Below are 15,850 nucleotides of genomic sequence, written 5' to 3'. Positions count from 1 at the left end.
CCACAGCTCCACATGGGATTTTTTAGTGGTTCATGGGAGATAAGAGTCTAACAGACTTTTTTTGCCTTGTCTGTCTTTGAACTGTGGTCTTCAAATCTCAGCCTCGTGAGAAGGTAGTTTTCCAGGTGTGAGCCACCGGCATGTGACCTATTTTTTTTGACAATCCTGGGGATTTTATTTTTCTTAAGGCTAGCACTCGACCATTTGAGTCACTCACTGTGTCTGGCTTTTTCTGAGTATGTGGCACTGAGGATTCAAACCCTGGTATTCACGCATGTTGGGTGAGCTCTTTACTACTAAGCCACATTTCTAGCCACCCCCTTACAATTTTATCCCACAACTTGCCTGTCCTCAAGAAAAGCCTTCTCATCAGGGAGCAGAGCAGAAAAGGCCACCCCTCTAACCCACCCCCTCAATACCGGAGATCTCCTTCTTGGATACTGACAAAGCTCAGCAGAGATGCTTGCTCCAACTCAGGTCTTGGAAGAAAACTAGTGTCATTTACCAGGTCACAAGAACCTCAACTGACCTGCCAGATTCAGCTCCACCCAGGGATAAGTCACCCAGATTGGGCGGAGGCCCAGGAATGGCTTTCTTCACTGGGTTATCAGAGCCAGAGGCTGCCCCTCCATTTAACAGCCTTGACAATCAATTGAAATTCACTAAACATAAACCCTGAGAGTAGCTCCAGGCTGGGCTCTGTGAGTTTCTCACAAACTAGCCCCCAGGAAAAGCTACTGTTTGCTGAAAGGCCTCAACCATATCCAAAACCTAGCCTCATCACCACATCTCCAAACTGGAGGAAAACGCCATCTCCTTCTTTTGTGATACTCAAACAGATCTCCCTCCCATTGAACTAACCTGGGAGGAAGATCACAAAATCCTTGGTAAAACAGCATTTTTCTGCCTGTTCAAACAAACTGACTTAAGAAACCAACCAAGCCACAGTAAAATCAAACACCACAAGCAGACCAGAGACTCCAACAAGAGGCTGGTTATGGAGATACAGGGAGATGCAGGATTTTTCCCACCCCTCCCAAAAAAATCAAAGAAGTTTTTTCTTTTTTTTTGTACCTTTTATAAAAAAAATTTTTCTAAAACTTTTTTTTAATTTTTAATTTTTACCTTTTTTGGAAAAAAATTGTTTTCTAGTAACTTTTTCCTCATAATTTTTATTTTAGGGGTATATGTTTGTGTGCGTTTTTCTTTCTTATTTTCTTTTTTAATTTTTTTTTTTGTTTAGCTCTACTGAACTTCTGATCTTTTTTTCTTTCTTTCTTGTCCTTTTCACCTTTTCTTCTCTTTCTTTCTTCTTTATGTGACTTAGTTGTTGTACTGCACATCCTCAGATAAACCCGTAGTCGATTATTAGACCTTATCCCCCACTGTGTACACACTTAATCCACAAATTCCTTATTCAATTCAAAACCTCTTAGACTTAAATTCCTTAAGAGCAGTACTACCTTTTTCTACCTATATAATATTTTAAGTATTTTTATTTTAAGTTTTTCACATCTCCTTTATATCCCTCCCCTTCTATCATTATATCCACGTTCTTCTATGAATATATTTTTCCCGTTTCTGCATAATATGTCAATTTTTACTTTGCTATTTTTTCTGGTCTCTTTCTTTTCCCTTTCTCTTCTTTTTTTGTCTCTCTCAACTTTCATCCTATCCAACCTATTTACTACTTTGAGATTAGAACTTACTTAAGTTAACTCTCCCTGTGCCTTCCCACATCACTTTATTCCTATATTTTACCCACATCTCTCCCTAAACCTAATAATTTCTGGTTTACCAAATACTTCTTTGCGGTTTGTAGCCCATTAATATATCCTTGTTTGATGTTGAATAGATGTATCTGTTGAACTAGAATGTATCTGTAGACTATTGACTGTGCAAATACAGACTTTGGTCGATGCTTGCCTTAAGTAACTTTCTAGCACAAAACTGCTGTTATTTTCATCCCAAATGGGCAGAGTAAGACGGAAAAATACAAAAAAAATGGCAAGTTCGGTATCTCAACTCCCAATCATGATAATCAGGGGACAGAACAGATCATAAATAATCCAGAGGAGAGTTCACAAATAGCTCTACAAACACTGCTGGCAAACATGATAAATAAAAATATTGAAAACATACAAAGGACTCTGTAGGAACATGATAAGGAGAGAGAGGAGGCAAACAACAGTTCAATGGAGGCAAACAAAATGCCAATGAAGGAAAAGATTGAAAACCTACAAAGGACTCTGTATGAGAGAGCGGAGGCAATCCAAAGGTTTATACAGGAATATCATGAGTGTCAGGAAGCTACTCAAATAATGATAAAGGATTTGCATAAGCAGCTTGAGAATACTCAAAGAGAAAGGCAGGAATGGCATGAGCAAGCTGAGAACACTCAAAGGTAAAAATAGGAATGGTATGAACCGAATATTTCACCCAGCAACATCAGAATTTACATTTTTCTGAGCAGCACATGGAACATTTTCTAAAATAGACCACATTTTAGGCCACAAAGCAAACTTGTCCAAATTCAGAAACATTGAAGTTATACCTTGCATTCTCTCTCTCCACAAGGGAATAAAATTAGAACTCAACATCAAAAGCCACCAAAGAAAGTCAAGTAACACATGGAGGCTGAACAACACACTGCTGATTCACGAGTGGGTCTTGGAAGAGATTAGAAAGGAAATTCAAATGTTCACGCTATTCCACAAAAATGAGCACACAAATTACCAGCTCCTCTGCAATGCAGCAAAGGCAGTACTCAGTCAAGATTATAGCTCTGAGCTCCTACATCAACAAATTGGAGAGATCTGAATCCAAAAATTTAATGAGACATCTGAACCTCCTTGAAAAGAGCAGCAAGATAAACCTCAATGCAGTAGATGGAAAGTAATAATTAAAATTAAATCAGAATTCAATGAATTAGAATCCAAAATAACTATAGAAACAATCAACAAAATGAAGAGTTGGTTCTTCGAAAAAAATAACAAAATTGACAGGCCCTTAGCAAGTCTTATCAGAAAAAGAAGAGAACACACCCAAATAAATAAACTCAGAGATGAAAATGGAAACATCACCTCAGAAACAACCTCAAAACTTTATGCTTATAAGTTTGAGAACTTGACACAAATGGACCTTTTCCTAGAAAATATTGACATGCCAAAACAAAACCAAGATGAGTTAAACAATTTTAACAAGCCCATATTAAGCACTGAAATTGAAACAGCAATAAGAGACCTCCCATCTAAGAAAATTCCAGGGCCAGATGGTTTTATAGCAGAATTCTACAAGGCCTTCAAAGCAGAGCTCACACCAACACTCCTCCAATTCTTCAATGAAATTGAAAGAGAAAGCTCATTACCAAACACATTCTATGAAGCCATCATAACCCTCATCCCAAAACCAGGCAGGGACTCATCAAAGAAAGAGAACTATAGACCCATTTCTTTGATGAACATTGATGCAAAACTTCTCAACAAAATTTTGGCCAATCGACGTCAACAATTCATCCAAAAAATCATACAGCACAGTCAAACAGGAATCATTTCAGGGATGCAAAGCTGGTTCAATATACACAAATCAATTAATATTATTTTTCACATCAACAAGAGCAAAGATAAGAACCACATGGTTATATCAATAGATGCAGAGAAAGCATTCGACAAGATACAACACCCCTTTATGATGAAGATTTTGGAAAAATTAGGAATCCATGGAACATTCCTCAGTACAATAAAGGCTGTATATAACAAACCTATAGCCAGCATTATAATTAATGGTGAAAAAATAAAGCCATTTCCTCTTAACTCAGGAATAAGACAAAGATGTCCATTCTCTCCACTTCTCTTCAATCTAGTATTAGAATGCCTAGCTATAGCAATAAGACAAGATGCAAAAATAAAGGGGATCCAAATAGGGAAAGAAGAAATAAAACTCTCCCTCTTTGCAGATGACATGATCTTGTATATAAAGAATGCCATAGACTCCCCCCCGAAATTACTCAAGCTGATTCAAAACTTTGGCAAAGTAGCAGGGTATAAAATTAACCACCCAAAATCAATGTCTTTTCTGTATGCCAAAAATGAGAAAAGTGAGGCTGAAATTTACTATAGCTAAGATATGGAACCAACCCCGATGCCCCTCAGTAGATGAATGGATCAAGAAAATGTGGTTTATAAACACAATGGAATTCTATGCCTCCATCAGAAAGAATGACATTGCCCCATTTGTTAGGAAATGGAAAGACTTTGAAAAAATTATATTAAGTGAAGTAAGCCAAGCCCAAAGAAACATAGGTCCCATGGTTTCCCTTATTTGCAATATCTAGTATATACATGAGTCAAGCAGAAAAGGTCAGATAAGGTGATGTTAAGAAAATGATCTCTAAGATATATATTTATTTTTTTTTCTTTCATGCATTTGATTCTAGTGCATTTATAAGGTTATTTCTTTGTTGCGTTGTATGTCCCGCCCCGACAGTATAACCCCTGCTTTCACTGTATTTGTTGTCGGTATAATTTGTGGAGGGGAAGGGTACAAAACAAGTCGTTTAAGTAAGGATGCAGGTGGACCCATTGCAACAATGAGAAGTACAAGTTTTCATGTCAAAAACGAACTTTACAACTTTGGTTGGGGGGGGGGGGAAATTAGTTGAGGGGTCGGGGGGAGGCTGGGAAGGGATGGGGAGGGGAAACAAAGAGGAGGTTACAATGCTTGATAAGAAACGTACTAATTATCTTGCCCATGTAATTGTAACCCCTCTGTACACTATTTTCACAATAAAATATAAATAAAAATTTTAAAAAGGCTTCTCTGTATAAATCATCTAAAGACATCCCTATAGGAAGGTGTCGAAAGATAAATAAGACAAAGCTCATTCTTGGGAGAGACTGTAAACGTGAGAAGACTGTGACAAATGTCTCCATTAAATTATGTATTGAAGTAGGCCCTGAGAGAAGACTCAAGCTAGTACAGCTTCTTTCCAGGCTTTGCCTTTGTTTTAGGGATTTTAGGGAGAAAAAAACAAACAAACCTCTAAACAAGGTTAACTCGACCTTGGATCCAACCAGCCCAGTTCTTGGAATGGAAAGAATGTCTCTAGGTCCCCCTCTCCTTTACAACTTAACCCACCTTCATTGTTCTGTTAAGGACTGACCGATTAAACAGATGGGTGTAATCTGGCTCATACTGGTGACTCCACCTATTGGTTACTTGTGTGTGGTCTAGTATGACCATACAATCCTTTGTGTGTGTTACAGTTATGATCCCATTGGTCACCTGCGCATGACCAGGCTCAACCTTGTGAATTTTGCCTTTAAAAGCCTAAGTATGTGGGCTGCTCGGGGTCGCAGTATCAGCTCCCAAGCCTGTGCTGCGGCCCTGGCTGGACAGTGTAGGAACCTTCTCAATAAAGTTGCTTCTTTATTAACAACTTTGTTGTGGTGGGCTCTGTCACTCCGGACGACTAGGTGGGCTTGCCTGCCTGAGTAGGGTTCTTCCTACTACATTTAATGTGGGCTCGTCTGGGATAAAGCTCTTAGCCGCTCAAACCTGAGGGGGACTGGGATCACCAGCCGGTAGGACATTGTGCGAGCACTCGGCTATTGGACAGAAGTTCAGAGGAAAGCCTCGAGGTAAGCGTGGTCGACCTAGGTAGAGAAGGTGCCAGAGTGAGGCCAAAAGTAGGGTGAGGCTCAATGCAGCAGAGACCCCTATGGCCAAGGAGGTCCAGGGATGCCTGGACCCCTCAATTCCACCAGTCCTAGCAGTCCTAGTTGGACGGGGGGCTTGCTTGTGGAGAAAATAGGTTGAGAAAAAAAGTAACTTTTGGTTTTGGGATCCCTCATCCTTCTGTGTATAATTGTGTCTGTCTGTGTCTCATTGTTCTTTTACTTTTGCTTGCCATGTATGTAATTGGATTTACTTTACAGGAAAAATATGGGGCAAAGTGAGTCCACTCGCGGGACACCCCTAGACCTTGTCCTAGTTCGTTTAAAAACAAAAACTGCTGATTCTGCTTTTGTAACTAGTTTGTCAATTATGAAATTGCCACTGACCACCCGCAAGTGGCCCCAGTTAGATCTCAGCCTCAGGCCTTGGCTCAGGGGGTATGAGCATGGGGGAGAACATGTCAGTCTGAGGGGACGGCCGCTAGGGACTTTTCTCCCTTGCCCCAAGATGACTGGAAATTCTCCTCCGCCTTGGAAGGCCCTTGGGTCAATGTTTGCAGGAATCTAAAAGAAAAATTCTCGGGAGGTCAGTGGGGGGGGGGAGGGGGGTTGAGTCCTCCGGTATGTGAATGGTGGTGAGATGTCACCCCATTGACTGAGACCTGATTTTGTCTTTGTGGGCACTTGTCTGTCTTGTTTACTTCGGTGTGTTTTCTGTTCTGTTTCCAGAGGTAGGGAAGTTTTGGGTGAGCATGGCAGGCGCATTCAGCAGAATCTGGATCAGCTTGCTGAGTGGGAGCAATACAGAGTTCCAGTAGGGATAAACTGGGTCCCATTAGTCCCCAACTCAGCCTTTGGTTCTTGTCTAGCTGTTTTAGAATTGGTACCAGTTTTAAATGTGGATCCTTGGTTTTTGTGTTTATCTGTGTTTTTGCTATTTATTTATTTGAACATCTCTGGGGGAATAAAAGTTGCAGCTGGGCTCGGTCACAGACTTGCTATGCCCACCCTCCCTATGAGGCATGGAAGGTTACTGAGCTAGTTTGGTTCCTTTCAAGCCTCAGGCTGCATTTTCTTCTTGTGGAGGGTGCCGGCAGGGAGGGTGTAGAATGCTGTGTGCCTGATTTGGACTTTTTCAGCTAGTCCTGACAATGTAACAATTTGTAAAGTGCTCTTGTCTAAAATTGGATAAACAAATCTAGCCAGTTTAGTTTTAGGTGACCCCCTCCCACAGCCCTCCTCCCACAGAAGGGATTCAAAAGACTAATTAGTGAATTGTCTTGTTAAACAAGCAAGCTCTGGGAAAATGAAGCCCAACAAAAGTACATAGTTTAAAAGAAATACTGTCTTAAATTTTTGTTTAAAAACTTTAGAAGGTGTACGTACAACTGATTTTGATTTTTGTGTGCTTTAAGATCTGTGTGTGTTTTGTGTGTGTCTGTGAATGTGTTCAAAGATAAGAATTGTCAGCATGCTGTAACAATTGGGTGAGTTTAAATTTAAAATTCAAAAGGTTATGAGATTTGGACATTAACAAAATTTTTAAAGAATCTTCATAGTGTTTTAAATGACTTTTTAAGGATTCTTTAACTTGAAAAATAGAAAATCTGTTATTTTAAAAACTAATATTTTAAAGTGCATAAGACTGTTTATACTGTAATCAAGTTATCTGGCTTAACAAAAATGCATTGTCTGTTTGGGATTTAGTTCCCTTGGCTAAAATTTGGGGATAAATATTAGAAATTTAAATGTAAAGTTTAGTTTAACCCTGTCAAAGACCATACCTGATCAGTCTGCCTAAAACTGTATTTCATTCATGAACCAACAGATGACCTGTCTTTAGAGGTAAGGGGTGAATAGGCAGAAGTGCAGTTCAGCTGGTCATGCATGGTGGGACAGACCCTGGGAGGAGTCCGCGCATGGTGAAAGAGGGTAACCTGGAACAAACGCAGTTCATCTAACCCTAAAGAGTTGGATTGGGTGTGTGCCCATTTCATAGAAGGGGCTGAGTTGCCCATCTATGTTCTCTCTTTTCCCTGCAGATAGACACTGAAAACATGATGGTTAAAATGAGTGATTTGATGATCTGATTAGTATTGCTAAAACTTCCCCTTGGATGTGTTAACATTAAAATTAGTAAGGTCTTAAAAAAAGGGTAAAAAGGTATTTGTATATGTGGCTTACTTTCAATTATGTTCAACAATTAGGATATGTTCTTAAAAGTCATAAAGGTGTAAAGTCTAGCTTTTTGGTACAGTTATGGTGATTGTAATTTTTTTTATTTATATATATATATTTAATTTAATTTTATTTTATTTGAGAACATACTGTACACAGAGGTTACAATTACATGGGCAGGATAATGCATACATTTGTTACCAAGCATTGCAGCCTCCTCCTTTGTTTATCCTTCACCTCCCTTCTCAGCCTCCCCCTTCCCCCCCACCCAATCCTTCCCCCCCTCTCCCCCACACCGACATTGTAAAGCTCGTTTTTGACATGACATCTTGTACTTCTCATTGTTGCAACAGATCCACCTAAATCCTTAAACGACTTGTTTGTCCCCATCTCCTCCACAAGTTATACTGACATCAAATATAGTGAAAGCGGGGGGTTACACTGTGGGGGAGGGACATACAAAGCAACAAAGAAATAATCTTATAAATGCATTAGAAACACATGCATGAAAGAAAAAAAAACATTAAAATACATAGTTAAGGGTTCGTTTCCTAGCATCACATTATCTGACCTTTTCCGCTTGACTCATACATATACTAGATATTGCAAAAAAGGGAAACCATGGGACCTATGTTTCTTTGGGCCTGGCTTACTTCACTTAATATAATTTTTTCCAAGCCTTTCCATTTTCTAACAAATGGGGCAATGTCATTCTTTCTGATGGAGGCATAGAATTCCATTCTGTATATATACCACATTTTCTTTTTTTTTTTTTTTTTTTTAAATTTTATTTTATTTTATTTGAGAACATACTGTACAGAGGGGTTACAATTACATGGGCAGGATAATGCATACATTTCTTACCAAGCATTGCAGCCTCCTCCTTTGTTTACCCTTCACCTCCCTTCCCAGCCTCCCCCCTCCCTCCCAACCAATCATACCCCCCCTCCCCCCCCCCACCGACATTGTAAAGCTGGTTTTGACATGACATTTTGTACTTCTCATTGTTGCAACAGATCCACCTGAATCCTTAAACGACTTGTTTGTCCCCATCTCCTCCACATGTTATACTGACATCAAATATAGTGAAAGCGGGGGTTACACTGTGGGGGAGGGACATACAAAGCAACAAAGAAATAATCTTATAAATGCGTTAGAAACACATGCATGAAAGAAACAAAAACATTAAAATACATATTTGAGGTTTTGTTTTCCTAACATCACATTATCTGACTTTTTCCGCTTGACTCATACCTATACTAGATATTGCAAATAAGGGAAACCATGGGACCTATGTTTCTTTGGGCCTGGCTTACTTCACTTAATATAATTTTTTCCAAGCCTTTCCATTTCCTAACAAATGGGGAAATGTCATTCTTTCTGATGGAGGCATAGAATTCCATTGTGTATATATACCACATCTTCTTGATCCATTCATCTACTGAGGGGCATCTGGGTTGGTTCCATGTCTTAGCTATGGTAAATAATGCTGCAATAAACATAGTTGTGCTGGTAGCTTTAGTGTGGCCTTGTTTGTGATCATTTGGGTAAATGCCCAAAAGTGGGATTGCTGGGTCGTTGGGGAGCTCTATGTGGAGTCTTTTGAGGAACCTCCATACTGCTTTCCAAAGTGGTTGAACAAGTTTACATTCCCACCAACAATGAAGTAAGGTTCCTTTCTGTCCACATCCCCTCCAGCATCTGTTGTTGTTAGAGTTCTTGATTTTTGCTGTTCTAACTGGAGTGAGGTGATATCTCAATGTTGTTTTGATTTGCATTTCTTTTATGGCTAGGGATGTTGAACATTTCTTCATGTGTCTATTGGCCATCCTTCTTTCTTCTTCAGAGAAGCTTCTCTTTAAGTCTTTCGCCCACTTACTTATTGGGCAGTTGTTTCTTTGAGGATTTGTTGTTGGGTGGTTTAATTTTTTGAGTTCCAAGTATATTTTAGATATGCTTTCTATGCGAGAGCTTGTTCAGATTTCAGCTTCTCCTCCACCATCTTCCTGGAACTCCCTGGTGATTGTAATTTTTGCATTAAGGAAAAAAATTGTCATTTGAGTTCAAGATTTTTAATGTGTATCTGTTTTAAAACAAGTAGCCAAGAGGCAATGAGTGGCACTTGGCATCAAGATTTCAAGGGACCTTTTCAAAATGCAAATGAAAACTAAAGTATGAAATAGTAAAGGAGATTAATAAGAAGCTTAAAAAATTAGGAATGGATTTTTGGATATAAAGTTTAACAGTAAAATTGTTTTTAACATTTGTCGCAATGTGCACGAAGAAAAAATTAGGATTACCAAAAAGAATTGCTATTCTAGTTTGCTCTTATAGGTTTTTTATAAGTTTCAAGCAAACCCAGAGCAAAGCACAGAGGATTCTTACAAGTTTGTCAGATGTAACTTTGGCTCTTAAGTTCCAGGTAAGAACATGCTTAAAAGCTACTTCTATGTTGACCACCTTGTTGCTTTTAATTGGAGCAAAGTGACTTTTTATGAGACTCATTGATCTGCAAACTGGTTCAAAGCCAGCCCGGGTAGAAAAAAGTCCCTGTGAGACTGTCACCTCTACTCAGCCAGCAGGGTGCTGAAAGAGCAAGCAAAGTTGCTTTAGGACTCAAAGTGGCAGAGTGCTAGCCTTGAGCTGGAGAGCTGAAGGACAGCACTCAGGCCCCGACTTCAAGTCCTGCGACCAGCTAAGGGAAATGTCAATGAGGCATTTATCCCAGTGTGGAGAAGACACTCCTGCGACAAAGCAATGGAGGAGCATCCAGAGGCAGTAACCACTGCTTGGATGGCAGAAATGTCAGATCCTAGAGTCATTTGTGTGTGGCCCTTCAAAATTGGTCAGAGCCGGGAGGTCATGGCAAGAGTTTGTAAGCATGCCTAATGTCCATGACTATCTATCTACCTTGTAAGGGACAGGAACTTGCCAGTCCTCTGTGGTACTAGTAAAAAGCTAATGTTATAAAATGTGGGGGATAGTTTAAATCTCAACCACTTTATGTGCCAAAAGCTCTAATTGGTAGTAACTTTTGAGCTGACACCAGTTACATGAAATTCATCTGCTCAGAAAAATTTTGTAAACATGAGAGTGTGTTTCTATTGATATCTGTCTAAAGGCCTGCAAAGGTAACTTAGGCATTATTTGGGTCACTAGAGATCACATTCCTAAGTCATCCAGAAAGATGCTTTTGCAAACCGGAGTGCTAAACAAGCTACACTGGTGTCGCAGGAGAAAAGGTCTGTGCAGTTGTCAGAAGTCAAATATTGTTCTTAATGACATCTAACCCTGATAGCCTCTTTGTAAAATAGGCTAAGGTTATAGGTTCCTGGCTAGGTAGGATCAACACCCCTGAAGTCAGCTTGAAGAAGTTACAGAAGATGGAGCTTCGCCCTTCTACCCTCTTTTTACGATCAAGAGTCCAGAGTCAGTTTTGGAAAAATGAGGAAAAATAATGTTTTTTAGAAAAAGGCATAAAGAATAGTGTTAACAATTGTAGGTTTGCAAGTGTGGAGACTGCATCTGTCAGAGATGGTTACAAGACTAAGCCTTCTGTGTCTATTTACAAAAATATCTGGTTAGTAATAAGTTGTCATTTTGGTAAAATGTCCTGGGCTATTGTCTAAATGTTCTTAAAAACCAACGGGGCCACAGCCTGCCAAGCCTATTTATTACTTGCATCCTTAACCAGTCTGTGTAGGAATTTGCAGCCCAGCATGAGGCAACAGTCCCTTGGAGCCACTGAGAGACCCTGCTGCTGCTGCTGCTGTATACCCTAATGGGTAAAGTTCAACGACGGCCTGACAGTCACCTGGAGGAACTCCTGCCTGTTTCCATCACCTGAGTCTGCTTCCTGGTTGACAGCTGCTAAATCTAAGATCTTGTGGGACATTCTTTTGGGTGATATCCGGAAACCCTCTCTAATCCCACAGTGGATATTGGGGACAAGGATATCACTGGCTTGCTTACCTTAGGCACTTCAGTGCATAGTTACTGGAAATCCACTCTATGGTCACAGCTTAGTTTGGCTCTAGTATGGTAATAACCTGAGTGTGTTATCAATGGAGGTAGTACTCTTAGCCTTAAAATCTAGCAAGCTTCTGCATCACAGTGGTGCCTTAAGGCTGTTCTAAGATAAAGGTTCCACAAGCCAAAGAAAATTGGGCAGTTTTAAACTCTAGCCACAAAGATGCTCAAGAAACTGAAAAGAAGAGGAGGGTGGTAAAGAAAGCCTTGGGAAAGGAATTGGGAAAAAAATTGGTATCCTCTGGATAAGAAAGGATTTGAAAAGTAATGATTGTCTTTAAATGTTTGAAAAGAAAGAAGACAAACCTCAGAAAGTATAAGTATCTAGCAAATGGTATGAGTATGTCTTGAAATTGGAGCTTACGATAGAGCTGGTATAAAATTGTTAGCTGTGCTATACATAAAGTCAGGATTGGTGTACTGATGTGGAATATTCTTTGTCTTACCTATATGCCTACTGCAATCTAGATGCTAGTTCAGTTAGAGCTGCCAAGTAGACTCACTGGCAGAGGTAGTTCTCTGAAATCGCCTGGAACTGGACTTCTCATGAAGCAAGGTAGCCTCTGCACAAGGGAAAGATTGGCCTCGGTTAGAAGAGTCTGAGGGACTGTGTCATGTTATCAGCCTCTCTTCTCATGGTCCCCATGGGCAACAAACCTAATAACTGCCCTGGCTTGTGTAGTTCTCTTCCTTCTGACATTAAATGTAGGTCTCCATGGATGATGACCCTGATTTCAACTATTGCTGCCCACCTTGATTCATACCCTCCTGAAGCTAGAAATTAGCTCTGGTGTAATTAATGCATTAATGTCATTCATACAAAAGAGGATTGGGGCCATAAAATTAATGGTAATGGGAACTCAATATGATTCCATCCCAATGGAAAAACTGAGTCAATGATTTGACTCAAGAACAATAGGAATACCAATTGAAAGAGTAGTTCATGCCTCAGTCTCGTTTAAAATTGGATGCAATAATCCTAGGAACCTGATTGATCCTAATTAATAGTTTATTAAGCATGAAAAGAATAATATTCCTTTAATGGCAGTATAATAAATGACTAAGAGTTGGTAGGAACATAGTAGGTGTCATTCAATCATAGCTAGACGGCTCTGGCACTCTTTACCAATATATATTTATTTGTATAGCTCCGTCTGCCTATCCATGTATCACTGTTTTGGCCAAACCTGGGGCTGGATATCAGTATCTGGGAGCCACCTGACAGCTTCATTGGCTAGAGGCTGCAATGTTCCCAATCATCCATTCGTGAATTGGGCCTGCTAGGCCCTGAGTTCAGATCCCAGCCAAAAATTTAATCTTGGAGTAAGAAGCCGAGTGTGACACATGTTTTCCTTTTCTGGGAGAGTTCTTGGTGTCAGGCATGATGGAGAACATATCTACAAATCTGGATGCTCTGTGATAGGATGTAAACAATGTTGTAAATGTAGAGGTGTCATCAGAGTTAATAAAATAATTGGAAAATAAATGAATAAAACAAGAAATAAAATGAATAACCACACCAAACACAATATAGACTGAATATCTGTATGGAAGTATAAATCCTATCTTTAAAATGGATATAAGGAGTATGTTTTCCAGGCCTGAGGCTTGAATTCAGGCCTAGGGAACAGACCTGAGTTTCTTGTCTTCAAGCATGGTCAGATTCTCTTCCCTCACAGTGCTGCATATTTACCCAGACCTTGAGTTCACATCCCAGGCCTGGCAGAAAAAAAGTCATGAATTGCAAACCAGGGAGCTAAATAATTTTTTTAATTGCGGGCTATTGGGGAAGCCATAGTTTTGCATGGCAACATAGGCCTACAGTTCGAATCCCAGTTATGCCACTTCCAGACGGTGGGAGATCCTAAGACACTCGTTCTCATCCACAGGAACAATGATGGAATATTAGCAATGTCATGGTTGAATGAGATGTTCATGAGTGATACTCATATAAAATTAGACTTCATGATTTCAATCAGCTGAGTGATTTTATTTACTATCATATGAAGCATTAAAAGAATACTATTTTTCAGAAGGATGCAATAATTTCAGGACACTGATTTACTTAATAGTTTATTAAGGATGAAAATAATAACATTAATTACATGGAGCATAACAAATACCCAAGAATTGTAGAAATGTAGTCTATATAACTGAATAATGGATAGACATCTCTGGTACTCTATAAACACATATATTTATTAAGGTACTACCATCTGTGTGTCAATCTGTTCTTATTTTCTCAACCCCTGGGGTTCGATATAAGGTCCTGGGAACTGCCTATCAGGATGGCATGCTGACCCTCATCCTTTCTTGAATTTGGCCCTGTAGGCCGTGAGTTCAAATGCCAGCACTCCCATACAATGAACGTGGAGCAAGAAGCTGATGGTGACACTTGTTTCTTTTTCTGTGAAAGTCCTGGGTGTCAGGAATAAGTGGAATACAGATGCAGACCTATATCCTATTTAATCATGTAATCAATGTTTTATGTGCCATAATAGTCAATAAAGTAAAGTCCTTACATGAACGAAACAAAAAAATAAAATGAATAACTACACTGAACACAATATGGAGTCAACATATGTAAATAAATATAAATCATATATTTAAAATGTACATGAATAGGTTGTTTTCCAGTGCTGGGGATCGATTTCAGATGTAAGGAGCACACATGAATTTCTTGACTTCAAGGAGACCAGCTTCCCCTTTCCACACGGTGCAACAGAGTTACCCAGACCAAGAGTTGCAATCCCAGTCAAAAATGGCAAGTTTATACTATGTTATGCCCAATTCTAAGGTATTTCATTCAGCCTACATTTAATGAATGTGATTGTTTAAATGCTACATAAAGTATTGATTAAAATCGATCAATATCCTTTACTATAATGTTGTATAATTTTATCCTAGAATCATTCAAGAACTGTCCATTCAGTCATAACATACATCACATTCCATTGGTATTCATATAGATAGTAATGAGTTTCTAAGGATCTCCTGCCATTTGGAGGTGGCAGGACCAGGATTTGACTGTGGGCTCCAGTTCCCACCATTTTAACCTGTGGATAGGGAACTCACTTTTCTGTCCAAGAACAGCAAGATTAATGATTAGGCAGGCACCAGTGGCTCTCAGCAGTCCTCCTTGATACTTACAAGTCTGTGATGGGAGGATCATGGTCAAATTCACCCTAGGCAGGAAAGTCCTTGAGACCCCTGTCCAACTTCAGTGCCAACAAAGACAGAAGTACAGCAGTGTAGCTCTTGTGGTAGAAGGCTAGCCTTGAGCAAAAGCAGTTCACAGACTGTGCCCAGATCCTGAGTTCAAGGTCCGGGACTGGCAACAAACAGACATACGCAACAATCTGTGCAGCTATCCAGCTAAAGCAGGTCATCCTCTTGTCCCCAACAGAATTGGAAAGAGTTCCCTGGGAAAGGGGCTGGGGAAGCCTCTGTCATCTTGACTCTGACCATGCTGCCTACATCACAGGATTCCGGCCACACCTCATTCTTTCATTGTTCTTTCTGACCAATGGGATATAAGAATGGTGGCCACCCCACATTCCATGTTGCCAAGCATCAAGATTCCCTCTGTTGGTTGACACCACCACCAGCAGTTGAGGAAGGTAGTGGTGGCTGAGTGGTGAGCTAGAGACTTGAGGCAACTTTGGAGTAGAGTAGGAAATTGACATCCTTGTCAGTGAGTGGGAGAATAGAGGATTTCCCAGAGCCTGGGAATGTGGCAGCCCACCTTTCCCATTCCAGTGCTCAGATGTCTGAAACAACAAGACTCCATGAGAGAGCTGCGGGCAAGAAAATACTGCCAGAACACTGGCAGAAGAATCCTCCCCTTAGACTTGCAACATTCAAAAAAAACTCCGAACATGAAAAAGGGAGGGATCCCCAAGACAAACACAACTGGGGAGGGTGATTTATCGGAGGGTCCAGCCAAAGGTGATGCTGACTGGGGGTCT

This window comes from Dipodomys spectabilis, unplaced genomic scaffold (assembly GCF_019054845.1).
Source record: "Dipodomys spectabilis isolate Male_0828 unplaced genomic scaffold, ASM1905484v1 ptg000295l, whole genome shotgun sequence".
In the NCBI taxonomy this organism is placed as follows: Eukaryota; Metazoa; Chordata; class Mammalia; order Rodentia; family Heteromyidae; genus Dipodomys; species Dipodomys spectabilis.
Note: the sequence above shows the minus strand (reverse complement) of the source record.